At 34.5% G+C, this 16,536-nt stretch overlaps 1 protein-coding gene across 3 annotated transcripts in view; it reads right to left on the bottom strand.

Annotated features, from left to right (window-relative positions):
- The window catches only part of Pcsk5 (proprotein convertase subtilisin/kexin type 5), a 429,480-nt gene that overhangs the window by 267,154 nt on the left and 145,790 nt on the right, over nucleotides 1–16,536 (bottom strand). The gene's annotated exons all lie outside the window — the stretch shown is intronic.

Raw genomic sequence — 16,536 nt, 5'->3', positions numbered from 1 at the left:
GTAGCTAATGCAATCTTATCTTATAATCTAATTTTATTTAATTTTAATTAAATTTAAAAACCTAATAATTTAAATATTATAAAAGTTAAGAATGTAGGTATGAAAATATGCTTTTTAAACTGTCAACTTAAATACAGATCAAGTATTTCCAGTGAAAATTTATTATCTAGAATGGTATGTGCTTTAAACACAGTGGGTTGCAAAGGTTCTATATAAAAAGCAAATATCTCATTAATAACTGTTTTAAATCAATTGCCTATAGAAATATTTTAAACAAAGCATTATGAAGATTTATTTCACCTGTTTGTTTTTACTTTTTTGTTACTTTTTTTTTTCTTTTTAATGGGGCTGCTAGAATTTTTCTTTGGCCTTGAAAGGCATTCCCTATTATTTCTTGCCACAACAGCTCTGTTCCTTGACTAGAAAGATCTTCCAGCTGAAAGAACTTCTAAGATCATCTGGTTTTGTCAAAGGATGGCAAAGAAGATTCATGTACAAAGCCCAATCTATTTAGAAGTCCTGAATTAACACATTGTTTTGAGAAGAATGGTGAGGCAGAACTGAGCCCAGAGAAAGAATACTAAGACTGCTGTCTGTCATGTTGCAGAAGACAGAGGCAATGACTACCATTATGCACAAATGTTAATGCTAATGAAGTCCAATACCCATCTCTCACCTCAACTTAAAACATGAGAACTTGTAGAAGGACCTGAGAAGTAAAGAGATATGTCTGAAGCAGGATAGTTAGCAGAATGGTGACTTTAAAACTCAAGTCCCCAATTCCATCTCTGCTTTTTATTTTATATAACAGTTGCCTCTCACCACATTTATCATGAGATATGACTACTGTCTGCATAACTATAAAGAAGTTATTGCTTACAACACATAGTATACATGCAAGTTTACACAAAAGATATATATTGCTTTTTTCATATAAATATTAATCTACATATCATTTTAATGGTGTTATGGCTGGATGTGAGGTGTCCCCAGAAAGCTCATATGTGAGACAATGAAGGAATGTTCAGAGATGAAATGATTAGACTATGAGAACGATGTGTCTTTGCATATTATGTTATCTCTGGCTTCTTGCACTCAAACTGTCTTTGCTTCCTGGCTGTCACGAATTGATCAGATTTCCTCTGCCACACCCTTCTGTCATAAAGTTCTGCTTTATCTCTGGTTCAAAGTAATGAAATCAGCTGATCATGGACTTAACTGACAAAATTGTGAGCCAAAATAAACGTTTCCTCCTCCAAGTTGTTTGTCAGATACATTGGTCACAATTACACGAAGCTCACTAACACAAATGGTTACTAAATGGTTTTGTGTGTGTGTGTGTGTGTGTGTGTGTGTGTGTGTATACATATTGTCTGTGTGTGTGTATGTCAAATGTAGCTAATGCAACCTTATCTTATTTTCTAATTTTATTTAATTTTAATTAAATTTTATACACACACACACATATACATTCACACTCACATATATACACATTTCATTCCTGGATATAAATTCCTAGAATTGCTAGGTTCATAGAATACATTGTCAAATTGCTAATAGCATTTTAAAGGAATATGACAAAACTATAGAAAACTTTTGGGATCAAAAATATTACTACATAACAGGAAATTTTTTGCATGGCTAAAGGGGAGGGGGAGAGACAGAATAAGCCAAAATGAATGACACTATAAAAAGCAGAGAAAATATCTGGATAAACCCAGTGTGCATAAACCCTTGATCTGGGCTTTTCTGTCTCCTTAATCCTGGCCCATCTGACATAACAATATCTCATCATTGGTTCCTTCCCTGACTATATTTGATGCAGACCATCTTTTAAAATATTTGTTATTTTTATTTCTTGATCTATGAATAACTTTCATAACCTTTATCTAAATTCTGTATTAACTCTCCTGTCATATCTGCTATAAATGTGATTGCAGATTTGCAAAACAAAAATCATATTTAGGGCAATCTTCTGTTGTCATACACAGTATTAGATTTTCAGGTACTCAAAATAATCTTGTCCTTCTGGTATTTGGTCATATCACTTTCATCACCAGAAAAATAGTCAGTTGCTAAACGAATGATTTCTTCTGTAAGCCCCAAGCTCAACTAATAATTTCCCCCCAAATCTAGAAATTATTAACTATAATTCTTCATTAGTCTTATTGTATGTTAGTTCATGGTGTAAGTTATTTATATTCAAATGTCTAATTCCCTTAGTGAGTCCACTCTTCTTACAATGTATCTATTATTAATTAATGCCAAATGCAAAGGGACCACAAGGGCCTCTATTTTTAAATTCTGTTCTGGTTTTCTCCATGATTTGCTTACAAGTAATACTTTCAAATATATACGGTAGCTTTTTGATATTAATAACTTGACTACTTCTGATAACAGAACATAATTTCTGAGTCAATTCCCTATATTTTGTGAGACAAAATGGCCAAATTCATGAACAGTGTTAATAAACATTCTTTGTGCTTGAAAAATATGTGCTATATATTGTTTGACTGTTCTTTATGTATCCATTATATTAAGCTTGTTTATTGAATTTGCTAATGTTCTTCACAGTTCTACCAACTTTTTATTTAGAATGGAATTACTAATCTTCCTAGTGAAACAAACCATTTTTGAACCCGTAGCAACAGTCTATGGCTCTTGTAGAAAAAAACAAAAAGATATCTGGTAAATATTTAACTTGTATATTATTTTTTTTTACTTTCAAACATTCAATGTTCAGATTACTTATGCCTTTTATTAAAAAAAATGTTTCTTTTAAAGGTAGATAAACTGTCTTTAACTATAGATAAGTCCATTTACAGGAGCTGTGTTTATGGATACATTCACATTCATTTTTATAATCTCCCTTGGCAACCCTGTACCAGTTTGATCATCATGTATTGTATAATTTAGTGGTAATCCTGGATATTTCATCACGTATATCTAAAAATGTGAAGTCTAAAGTCATCAATAATTTTTTATTCATTTCTCAAACAAGGCAGACTTTTTAGAATGTCTGAACTCTGATTATCTATCTCTTATACCCATGTATAAGTTTTCTATGATTATAGTTACACTTGGATTTTTTTTAACCCTAGAAATTACCATTAGCGATGCTACCCTGAACAACCAATATTTGTCTAGATTTATAAATACATTCTTTGACCTACTTCTTTTTGTAGTTCATACATCCTTCTGGCATCTTGATTTCTTTCTGCAGAACATCCTCTAGGGCTGGATGTTGCTCTGTGGTAGGGTGTTTACCTAACATGCACAATCCTAGATTCAATCTCCAGCAACCACAAAAATAAATAATACATAAATAAATAGAAAAAATAAAAAAGAGAAAATATGTTGTAAATATACTCTTAAGAGTCTTTTGGTAGTCAAAAATCTTCTTGTATCTTCAGGAAATGACTTTATTTTACCCTTCTTGAAAAAAACATTTTCAGTGGACAAAAAAAGATTCCAGACCAATACCACTGTCTTCCAGTTTTCCACTGTTTCTGGTAAAAAGTGAGCAATCTGTACAATGTTTCTTTTGGATACTTTCAAGATTTTCTCTTCAATTCTTCTGTTTTTCAGGTTCATTATAAGAAGTTGTACACATGAACTTATAAAAATTCTTTCTTGGAATTCCTAAGCCTGTAGCTTAATTTCTAATTCCTTGGATTCTATCTCTTATCTCTGAAAATGGCTCTTTTTCATTCTCTCTAGTCCTTGCTTTTGGGACCCCAGTGAAGCATCTTTAATACCTTTCCACACTACCTTAGTGACTTCTCCCATCCTTCTCTCTGACCAGCTATCTGTTTAACTTCTTTGATTTCTATGTTTTACTTATTCCATCTCAGCCATAACTAATCTGCTATTTAATCCATTCCTATGTTATTTACTTCAGTTTTTGTATGTATCATTTTTGAAGTTCTTTCTGTTCTTTTTCAAACCGGTTTGGTTAATTCTGATACTCTCTTTTTTCAAATGCCTTTTCAATATTCATTTCTTTAGAAATACATATTTTATCTAATAATTAGAATTACATAATATGTAACTCTAATTCTGTTATGATGCTTGCTGCTGGCTTGGTTTCTTGGTGAAATTTCTCCTATGTAGTTGGTAAATTATTGATTTAAGAAGTAATGTTGCTTGAGCTTTTACCTTTGTGAATTCTTTGAGGCTACAGCAGAAAGCTCATAGTTACAAGGAAGATTTAAATTTGCTTCTGTCACATAGTGGTCACAAACCAACCAGGACCTGTTCAATTAAATTTAAAATTTGAACCACACAAGTAATATGAATTAGAGGTGTAAATTACATTAGTGCTGTATGTAAATCTTAAGGTATAGTAATTATTCATCCTCTTATCCCATCTGTTACCCAGGTGGAGAAAGTAAAAGATGTCCCCTGTTTCACTGTATACAGGGTTCCCCCTCCATTAAAGTACTGAAGATTTTTTTGTTTTTTTTAGGAGCTTTGTTTTATGCAGAAACCCTCTCTCACCTTATTTGACCACAGGCTTTTGACTTATCATTTCTAAGCTTGGGTTAAAATACAGCTCTAGGATGGCTTGGGTTGATTGTTCACCCTGGAAAAGGCATATGCCACTTACTCTTATATTTGAGCTTTCTTTGAAAAATTCTCTTTGTATCCCACCAGGTCAATCATGCACTAAAAAGTTCTTTAATATTTTCTCAGGAGTTTGAGATGTACTAGAAGAGATTTAATTGAATATCTATTGTACCATATTATTAAAAATGGAATAACTAACCTGGTTCTTTATCCTTCAAGTGTAAAACAGCTCTGCACATATTATATGCATCATTAATGCATAGTGAATGCTTCTGAGTGAATAACAGAGTAACTATTTCCTTATAAAATATTTCCTACAAAGATCTCTGTACATTGTACTATATGGCGATGTATGAACCACTTTTGTGAGACAGTGAAATTATCAGAGCTAAACCCTCACTCTTCTGCTGACTCATGTTTTACAATAAATGTTAAATAATATATTGCAACATACTGTAATTGAAAGTCCAAATAACTAGTTCAAATACATTTAAACAGCCTCTGCTTTTCAGAGGACAGATCATTACCTCCCAAAAGTACCAGTCATTTTTTTTTTTTTTTTGCTTTTATATCTTAGATGGACCCAGTATTTTTCATGTGATTTAAAACAAATCAGAGAAGCAGAGGTATCATCATGACCTGTTTAAAGTTCAAGTTGTGAACAAGCCTCATTTTTTCCTAGAACTAAATAACTGAGGATGGGTAGCTAGAAGTATGTCATATTGTTAATTAAATATAAAAGAAAAGAACAAAAGTCATTGTTTCAGATGTATTTTGGTCCAGAATATGAGCATTAGGGTATTTTCACCATAGAGAGAAAATTTCTGTAAATTTGAGTCCTGAAAATAATATACTCATTATAATGTATACTAATAAAAGTGGACCTAAAATATGGACTTTACTCACCAATTCCCATGTAATATGTACTCTTTGAAAAACCAGTCATCTGTTATGCTCTCTTGTGCTGGTTTACAATATTAGCAAGATATACTTTCTAAGGCATTGGAAGATAATCCCATTACATGGATTATACTTGATCAAGGAACAATGACTAAAAGAAATTGGACATCATGAAAAGTACAGTGGATATAGACAAACTAACATTTTAAATCTGCTTCTTCTGTATACTTCTCTATTTCTGGGATACTGTCTGGGTCCTAGTAAGTAAGAATTTTTTTTTCACATTATTTTTACCTCGATAGACCATATTTGCTCCTTAAAAGCATCCTGACTTAAAGATCATGCATGTTTGTTCTATGGCTTTTTCTTATCAGTTACTACACCTAGATTTATCCATCCTAGAGCTGTATTTTAACAAGCCCAGAGATGAGAGAACAAAAGGCTATGGTCCTGCCCAATGTCTCCTGCATCTAGATCATCTAGTTTTTACTACATGACCCGTTCCTGATAATAAACCATTATGATGATAGAATTCACAAAGTTCCACTTGGGCTACCTTACTGAGAAGATGGAAATTCAGATGAGAGGGCAAATTCATTTCTATTCTATATATTGTGAAGTTGTGCTAGTCAGGTGAGGCGAGTTGCAAATTCACAGGGTCTGTTATATCTTACTAAGTGTTAAGAGGTTGTATTCTCTCCCTCTTTTGCTTTCTCCTTGTCTTCTCATCATATTACTTAGTAAATTTTTGTCCTTACAAAGGAGTTCATGTGAATGGAAATATTAGCTTATTTGGGCTTTGACCACAGAACTAAAAAGAAGATCAGTGAGTATCTCAGCAACAATGTGAAAACATCAGGACACCTTCCAATGGAACTGCTTGAAGGTCCAGCTTACACTTGTAGGGAATCCAGCCATGGCAAGTGGGAGAAAGATAACTTTCTCTTTCCTTCTTTTCTTGCAACAAACATCTTCATCTCTTCATGGATTCTGTCTACCCTCACCTTTGCTATTCCTGTCTGCATCTGGCATGCTCCTTCTTTCTTACAGATTTTAATGTAGTATAAGTCTATGTGAAAACCATTTAAATCTATTTTGAAAGCCCTCTTAGGAAAGAGGAGAGCAAGTGACAGGGATGCATTCTCCAACATATGGCCCCAAACTGATTTTTGATTGCTCATATTTTGCCTTACAATTTTCCCAACCTGTTTATAGAGCACTCTCCAATTCTTGAAGTATTATTTTTTCAAAATGAACAGAAAAAAACTTACTGCTATTACTAGCTATTCAGAAAAATAAAGCAAAAGTTTATAAAGGCAAACTTCCTTATCACCTCTGAATTGTAAACCTCCACTGGCTTTTTAAATTTTTTTTTTAATTTTTTGGGTACCAGGGATTGAACTCAGGGGCACTCGAACACTGAGCCACATCCCCAGCCCTATTTTGTATTTTATTTAGTGACAGGATCTCACTGAGTTCTTTAGCACCTCGCTTTAGCTGAGGCTGGCTTTGAACTTGAGATCCTCCTGCCTCAGCCTCCCAAGCCACTGGGATTACAGGCATGGGCCACAGCATGGCACCAGGATTCCCCTGGATTTTGATTAAATGTGCAGAAGCTATTCCTCTAGCTGCACAAGTTTGTTCTGGTTCTGCCCAATGTTTACCATTCCCAACTATGCCTATGACTTGGCAAAAATTCTTTTTTTTTTTCCTGTTCAGACATCTTTCTCTCCTTCATGCATAACAGTGGGATTTATTGTTACTTATCTGTACATATATACAATAGCACAATATAATTTGGTCAGTATCACTCCCAGGTATCTCCCCTTTCCCTTCCTTTCCCTTTCCCTGACCCTTTCCCCTACTCTACTGATCTCCCTTTGATTTTCATAGGATCTTCCCGCCACTTTTCTTTTCCATTTTTTTCTCTCTACCTTCAACACATGAAAGAAAACAGATGACCCTTGACTTTGGGAGTCTGGCTTAATTCACTTAAGATAATGCTCTCAAGTTTCATCCATTTTCCAGCAAGCAACATGATTTCATTCTTCTACATGTTTGAATAAAACTCCATTCTGTATACATACCACATTTTCATTAACCATTTCTAAGTATATTAACCTCATTTGATTCTCACATCAACCCTCTGGAGTATGAAAAACATATTTCTCTTATTTTACAAATGAGAAAACACATTATGTCAGATGGCAATTGAAAGGTACCAAATGTGGCAGGACAAGAACTGGACCAAGGTCTCCAGGACCTTTAGAGAATGACTCTCCACCACTCCAGTAGGATTCCTGAGGCCCTCATTGCTAACCTGTAATGACTGCCAAGATTCCATGACTTCCCTATCTGCGCCTTCCTCTTTGCCTACTGTCAACACTCTGTGGAGTAGAGGCAACTTCATCCCTTCATTAGTACTAAGCACAGGATATTTGACAGTGTATGTTGTAGAACTTCCATGGTACATTATTCAACTTGAGTTAGAAGAAAGAAATAATAAGAATCATAAAGGTGAAAACTTAAAAAAAAAATTTAAATTTTAAAATGAAATCACAATTTCTTCTGCAATGATTGATTTTTGTGAATAATTAACATAATAATTTCAAGTGACTGCAATTGTGCAAAGTTCAAAAGACCCTAAAACCATTCCATATTTTGTTATAGTGGGAACAGTCAAAAAAATGTGTTCCAAACAACAAATAGATATATTAAATAACTCATGAATATTTTCAGAGTCTTTTTTTTATTCTACATTTTTTATCAGTCCACATTCACAGTCTTTGATAGCCTCTTATTGAAAATATCTTAAGCATGAAATTTACAAACTATGATGGTTTTTATACTTATCTTGATCATCTTTTTGGCTTTTAGGAATTGATATACAATATTTGAAGACATTAATAAAATTTTGTATTCATGGACTGGTCTAATGTTTGAATATGTAGTAAGAAAGAAAAGTATATTTAATAGTATTAAGTAGTGATAGGTCACCACTGTAAACAGTATCAGATATATCAAATGTAAATGACTAATGAAATTTCTTTTTAAGAAAGCAGAGTATTTATTTTGGTTTGTTAAAAGTATTGTCTGTGTAAAAATTGGTGAAGTCTGAATAAATTCTGTAGATTGTATTAATGTCAGTTTCCTGTTTTTGAAACTATACTACAATTACATAAGTTATCATATAGGAAATTCCATAAAAAGGTTCAGGGGACATCTACTATTTTTACAACTTCCTGTGCATGTATAATTATTTCTAAGAAAACTAGTAAAATAATCACTGTAAGTCTAAAAATTGTGGTTATTTGTAGGATCAGTTGTGATTCAAGACGGATACTCAGACATAGCACAAATAATATTGACAATAACAAAAAAGTCAAATTAATAAAAGACAAGTGGCCAATACACTGCTTTAAAAGTATTTTCTGGGCTGGGACTGGGCAGTGGCTCAGCAAGAATGCACCTGCCTGGCACGTGTGAGGCACTGGGTTCGATCCTCAGCACCATGTGAAAATAAATAAATAAAATGAAGGTATTGTATCCATTTACAAATAAAAATATTTTTAAAAAAAAGTATTTTCTGGGGCTGGGATTGTGGCTCAGCGGTAGAGTGCTCGCCTAGCATGGGTGGAAACTGGGTTTGATCCTCAGCACCACATAAAAATAAAGGCATTGTGTTGTATCCATCTACACCTAAAAAATAAATATTTTTTTTTAAAAGTATTTTCTTACCTCTGTCACTTTACTTCATTTTCTTCCTCCCCAGCCTAGATCTTTGAAAACTTTATCCCCTTCATTCTCTCTACCCCAGCCTGCAAAAATAGCTTATTCATTATTAACTAAAAGAACATAAAAATTATATTAATATATATCTAAGTGAATAAAGAAATATCTTGGTTGATCCAGAAAATCAGTGAGTTCTTTGCCTCACTTCAGATGTTTTCCCCAAAATAATGATGAAGTATAGTATATCCCAAGTTAGGTATACATGCAGGTATGTCAATAGTCGATTAGGAGAGTTGCCTGTCTCCTAATCAACCTTCTTTCCCCATTCCTCTATCCCTGAGATCAACAACAAAGCAACAGAGTAAAGAGATCCCTGTAGATGAAATATGCCAATCACAATGGTGGAGCAGGGCTCCTTTTCTTGGCTTCCTGGTTAGTACTCCAAATTTACACCTGTCATACTTTTTTTCTTGAAATGATTAATTTTCCATGTAGTACTTGAGTTTATTTCTATGACTTAAGGTTGCTCATGCCTGTCTATATTCCCAGGTGATTCTGCATTCTTTCCCCTTTCGGTATAGGAGCATAAAATCCTATTCTTCAAACTGTCTAACCTCTTCCCAGAGGGTTCTGTTTAGTCTTCTTAAACTTAGATCTACTAGCTTTTACTCCTTGTAGTTGGAGCTTTGGAAACAATCTCATTTTCCATAACAAATGGAGGAAAGAGAAACTGTTTCACCTCCTGTCTATAAATAAATAGAAAATACTCATTCAGTCAATAAATTTTAGGTCTGTTCTTGGTGAGCTGCAAGTCGAATGTTTTCTCCTGGATGTTTGTAATTATAAATGTGGAAGACTCAATTCTTCCCTGGGACTGGAGGGTTTAACATGATGTTTCTTTTGCCCCCTGGACATCTGTCTACTCTACTGAGGTCAGTTCTCATTTTAGTTAGCTTTTTCGTGGCTGTAATGAAAAGACCTGACAAGAACAATTAAAGGAGGAAAAGTTTACTTGTGGGCACATGGTTTTAGGGTTCTCAGTCCATAGAGAGCTGGCTCTATTCCTTAGGGCTCAAGGTGAGGCAGAACATCATGGCACAATAATGCAGCGGAGAAAAGCAGTTCAGGACATGGCCACGAAGAAGTAGAGAGAAAGCCTACTTTTATTTTTTTCACAAAAATAAATCCCCCAAAGGCACCTCCCCAATTATGGGATTAATGCACTGATTAGGTCAAATCTCTTATAATCCAATCATTTCACATCTAAACTTTCTTGCATTCCCTTACACATGAGCTTTGGAGGGACACCTAATGTCTAAACCAAAACAGTTCTGCCTCTAATCCAAGAAAATGAAAAGATAACACTTTTTCTTAAGTAAGTTGTGAAATGTTAGGGAATGTTACTTTTATTTTATTGAAAATTCTCACAGTATCTCACAATATTTTAGTTAATAATGAGTCCCTCCTTCTTTTCTCCATTCCAAATAATTCACATACTATGTCCTAATCATTTTTGAAGTATGGAACATGCAAAGTTGAATACTTTAAGGCTGTGATGCTCACAATCCTTGTGGAGAAACTTCTGAGTAAAAGATTCAAAAAACCTTTTTATCTATGTGAAAATCACTTTAGTTGAACTTCTTAGCTCTGTTCTTGTTGATATTTGATATAGGTGGCGTGTTGGCTACAAGCAACACTGCTTACAGTAAAAATGAAGCCAGATTGGTGGGAGATCTGTGACCAGGACTATAAATACATAAAGTCTTTGCTTTGACTGTCTTAAAACAGACCCTGCAAATAGAGTGGGCCTTTTCTTGCATGGCCCTGGAAGCTATATTCATAGGCAATTGCAAGAAATATTTTTTGTATAAACACGTGGCTTCTAAGGCAAAGTGATTCTCATATACACCCATATGGCCCATCTTGCAAAACTGAAAAGCCACTTTGAAAGCAGCGGTTGGGGCAGCAGAGGAGCATAAAAGAGCTCTGGGACTGCTGATTACTCTTTCTGAAGAAATATAGCAGATATTTCCCTACTGATATGTTATGTTTCTATCATAGGAGTATAGAATTACCTCTGGAGACCTAATGAGCTCTGTGAGTTTGACTGACCAATTGTAAGACTTCTGCAAATAATTACCAAGTATTCTGGTACATGCCAGTCCAGGTTTATATGCAAAATGTTATAAAAATTTCTGCTCTAGTTGTTCTGGTTGGGGTTTAGTGCTTGTGAAAATGCTTGGTATGCAATACAAACAATTTCTTCCTCCTAACACCTGAACTGATTTTCCTATAATTTCACATTACCATAATTAAAAGAAAATTTCATAATTAGAACCCAGTAAAGCATGAAATTTGAAGAGTAGACTGAGTGTATATGCTAAGAGACTGGGAAAAGATCTATAAAGATAGTGAAAGAAATAATGACCTGTATCAATTTATAATTTTTATGGTCTATTTCTTTCCATATATAGTTGTCTTCCTCAATGTACACTAAAAACCACCTCACATAAACATTTCTAAAGTAGAAAAACAAGAAACTCAAATGCTAGACTGTATGCTAAGTAGACAATATATCAACTTACTGGTATTCCTGTAAGCTCACTTTTATGAATATTATTATAATGATCTACTTAACTACACCTAATGAAATGGTTACACCCATGATCTGACTCATAATTAACTAACTCTTCTGAATCATTCATTCAGCAAATATCAAGTAAGTACCAATCACATGCTCAAGAATGTATTAGTCATTCAGGATACAAAAGTGAGAAAAATAAACATGATATGATGTAGTTTCAGTGAATTCTGTTGGCTAAGAGATGCTAAAAATAGAAAGTAATTCACTAGTCTATGATAATTAAATAGTAAATATATTTATAAATTTGCTGTTTTTGCTAAAATATCAGATAAAGTGCTGTTCAACATCTATGCATTATAAAATAGGTTAAACATACTTGCTTTGCTCAAATTCTGTTAATGATTTTGTAGAAAGGTAGTATTATATATGTTTGACTTCACACTGCTAGCGATTGCTTCCAGATCATAACCAAACTGTCAAAACACTTCCAAAGATTGGACTTAATTTGCAAGGAGCAAAGGCTGAAAATAGGCAACTATTATATAATCCTATTTGTTTGAAATACAGGTAACCAGTGGCTACTGAATTCTCATGCAAGGGCTCCCTGGATGTTACTATAACTAATATAGTTATATTAGTATATAACTATACTATAAGTTAATTCTGCAAGACACTTAAGAGTCTGAGAAGTCAGGTGATATTTTGCAATCTGGGCAAGAGGTACTAAAGAATAGACAAGAAGCCCGAATGTGTTATATTCACTGAGCTATTACATCACTATCTCAATAGCTATTCCTGGTTCTCTTTACAAAGTTCCTCAGAGTTTTGTCCACACATGCTGGGTGCAGTAGTACATGGCTATAATCCCAGCAACTTTGAAGGCTGAGGCAGAAGGTTCGCAAGTTTTAGGCCAGTCACACAGTCACAGCAACTTAGCGAGGCCCTTAAGCAACTTAGCAAGATGCTGTCTCAAAATTTAAAAATGAAGAAAAAAAGGGCTGGAAATGTAGCTTGGTGGTAAAGTGCCCTTGAGTTCAATCCCCAGTACAAAAAAAAAAGAAAGAAAAAGAAAGGGAAGGAAGGAAGGAAGGAAGGAAGGAAGGAAGGAAGGAAGGAAGGAAGGAAAAGGAAAAAGGTGTTTTGTCCACACAGATTGGAAGGTTACCAATATTATGGTATTGCTAAATAATTAAGGCACACCTCCCTTCAAAACATACAATTTATTATCATCTCTAATTATAAATCAAATGATTAGGATATATCATATTTCATTTAGAAATAACATATAAGATGGGTTTTATTATGATGCTACTAGCAAGAGTTGATAGACAGGAATGGGCAAATATTTTCTATAATGGGCCAATTAGTAAATATTTTAGGCTTTATGTGGCCACACAGTCTCTTACACATAGTCCATTTCTTAACCCTTTGAAAATGTCAAAAACATTTTCAGCTGGATGGTGACTGGGAAGATTTGACCCATAACATGCATTCCCCTGACCTCTGGCTTCTAGGCCTGGAGGGTAAATACATGGATGGTAAATACACCCATAGCCACCTGTATCTTCTTGGTAGCAGTAAGCACATGTTTCTATTTTTTCTAACTCTACTTGCTAAGACTTGATATTGATATTGAATAAACAGTAAATGTATATTAATCAACTCAGTAAATACAATTTTCAATTTAGACATCAAATCAATGAAGGTAGTAAGAATCTCTTATCGATTATTTTGCCACATAGTCTTACCTATCTATTATTCACCAGATAGTCTCACCTATATTCTCATATTTAATTTTACTTGAACTCCTAATGATTGTGTACTGCACACATTTTTACCCCCACTTAATACGTAAAGGAATTGATTCTTATAAGTTAAATGACTTTTCCAGGTAAATACAACCAGTTTACTTTGGAAGAACTTGAACCAGATCTCTTGAGGCCAAGCCTTAAGAATTCTGCAATAGTAAATGAATATATTTAAGGAGAAAAATGCATATATCTTTAGGCACATACACATTTAGTAGAGCCCAAACAAAATAATGGTGCTTTAAGACTTTTCCTGAGACAAATGTTCAGAAGTGTTATGTTGAAGCTATTTGGATCAGAGTTCACAGGTTCTTTTAACAGGGTATCATAATTATTAGGCTTCTTAGGTGAGCAAGTAAAAGATTCTATTCAAGAATAACATTACTAGCCTAGTGGTGTCACTGGCAGAGTGTGTATATTAAGCCTGAGTGAGGCCCTGGGTCTGATCCCCAGTACCAGAGGGGATAAGATAACCAGTAATGAAATTAGTGCTGGCTCCAGCATCCCCCTCCTCTTCAGGGTGTAACTTTGTATCTCGGAAAACATAAAATGCAAACAACAATACAAGACAAAACAAGCAAATAAACTGCTCAATGAACTTTCAAAAGGCAAAGGATTTCATACCATGATTGAAAATAATATTTGAGAACAATTTCAGTCATACTCAAGGCCATGAAGGATCAGAAGTGTGAGATCAGTAAAAACAGAAGAAAGAAAATCAACCAGGATGGCAACGTGACAGTGGCTTTAAATGAGAATGATTTGTCAATAAAATGATTCCAAATGATCCTTGGAACAACCCATAAAGATTTTTACAAACTGTGTCTGTTTACGACCCTACTAAAATTCAAATTTCATCATATTACAGAAAAAAACTACAACTTTAAACATGATTCATTTTTGTTTGATGTAAGAATGACTATAGTAGCATGCTCCGTTAGATAATAAATGACATGCAGTTTCATAATTCTACTTTCATTGTTCAAAATAAAGCACTGTTTGCTACATTTATAACAAGACTTGGGCCTCAATTTAATAGATTCAGCTCTAATGTTTTTTCCCTTAACACCTATTTATCCCAATAATAAATCCCTCCTCCAAAGCCTATTTAAATCAGTCAGCTATGGCTCAAGTAAGAGAATATGAAATTTGCTGCCCTCTTACTTTTTTTGTTGTTGTTGTTGTTTGGGTACAGGGAATTATTAAACCAGGGGTACTTAACCATTGAGCCATATCCCCAGCCCTTTTTAGTGTTTTATTTAGAGACAGGGTCTCACTGAGTTGCTGAAGGCCTCACTAATTTGCTGTTTGGCTTTGAACTCATGACTCTCCTGGCTCAGCTTCCCCAGCCACTGGGATTACAGGCATGTGCCACCATGCCCTGCCTGCTGCCCTGTCTTAAGAGAGCAGATATGGTGATAGGGTTGAAGTAAGTCTCATTGAAGAAGTAACTTCATCTCCAGTGTATCCTCAATGGAAGTCCTTTTCCATATCCTAAAGGCTTGTTTCTCAAGTCACTAGGAGGCATTAGTTGTTGACATCAAAACAGTTTTCAAAGTGATATTCCCCTGTGGATACAAGATGAGGATGGAAAACATCAGGCCCTGCACTGCATGCTCAGCATCAATAAGATTTCCCTTGAAGTTCTCTTGCAGTTTCCTAAGTCTAGCAATGAGGATCCTATTTCTTTAATTGACATACTACTTGCTTTGGTGAGGTGTGAGAGCACAGGTTAGGGGCACAGGGGCAGCCCAAGCCATGATGTCTGCTTTTCTCCTTTCAGGTTGGACATGGGGGCATAGAGAAGTGTGTTCACAGAAATTCATTGCATGCTATTTAGGAACCAGAGTCAGATTCCTTCTTGATCTAGTATCTAAATATCAAATATAAAACATTATGCACGAATGCTATAAAGGTTTTATTTCGGTATTCATTTGGATTGAATTGGTCATAGTCATAAAACAAGGCAAGAAGTATATAGATGCCTACCCACTTTATGTTGAAGCATTTATTTATAGTATTTTTCTTTCTCCTGTCTAGAGAATAGTTCCGGGTAATGTAGTGGTTATAAATGACAATCTCAGAAATGGAAAATCCTATAGCAAATTAACTAAAATTTTCTCAGAAGTGAGAATTTTTTTCTAAGCTGTCTTCCGACTCTGAAGTACCTTTACTGACATTTTTCTCCCCTTCAGGTCAGTGATCCGTGAGATTATGGAATTGTCTCCTCCCAACACTTGGACCACTTTCCTATTCAGTGCCCACCACAGTTATAGCAAATGGAGAACCAGGAAGACCAGCACAGGCCAGTTAGATAGCACTGAGGTAAAAACTCTGTGGAGGGTGGAAAAATGATTTAGATTGATTAATCAGGGGAGACACTGTTAGACTTTTATTGTCGAATGATAGTTCAGACAATCATAAAGCCCAGTATTCTTTTCAAAAGACAGAAAAGTGAAATGACCTGGCAAACGTTTTCTTTTCCTCTCCCTCTGCCACTTTGAAGCGGAAGAATTCTGGATCCTCACTGTTAACCAAATGGCATTTACAGTTCTCAGTTGGCATGGGGCAGCTAAGAATCTAAAACGAGGAATGCTTATTCCATTTTCATTTCCATGGAAACCAGTCACCAACTGGTGAAAACAAGGTAGATCAAATTTTTTGAACAAGAATGTTGAAATAATCACTGTTTTAAAACTTTTCTCTTATATCAGGATGGACAGCATGGTTTAATCTCAGGAACACAGAGATGTCTAAGTGGACAAACAATTCCCTACTGCTTTACAGTTATATCTCTTCTTCATGGGCATAATAATTATGGTATTCTCATGAGTTTTATTCATCATCCTTTGAAGGACAATTTGCTATAAATACAATAAATAAATTATATAATAAAATGTGCAAATTTCAAATCCAAGAACCACTTTCAAAACTTATAATCAT

Source organism: Callospermophilus lateralis, chromosome 2, assembly GCF_048772815.1.
Source record: "Callospermophilus lateralis isolate mCalLat2 chromosome 2, mCalLat2.hap1, whole genome shotgun sequence".
Lineage (NCBI taxonomy): Eukaryota > Metazoa > Chordata > Mammalia > Rodentia > Sciuridae > Callospermophilus > Callospermophilus lateralis.
This window is presented reverse-complemented; position numbering and strand designations above follow the sequence as displayed.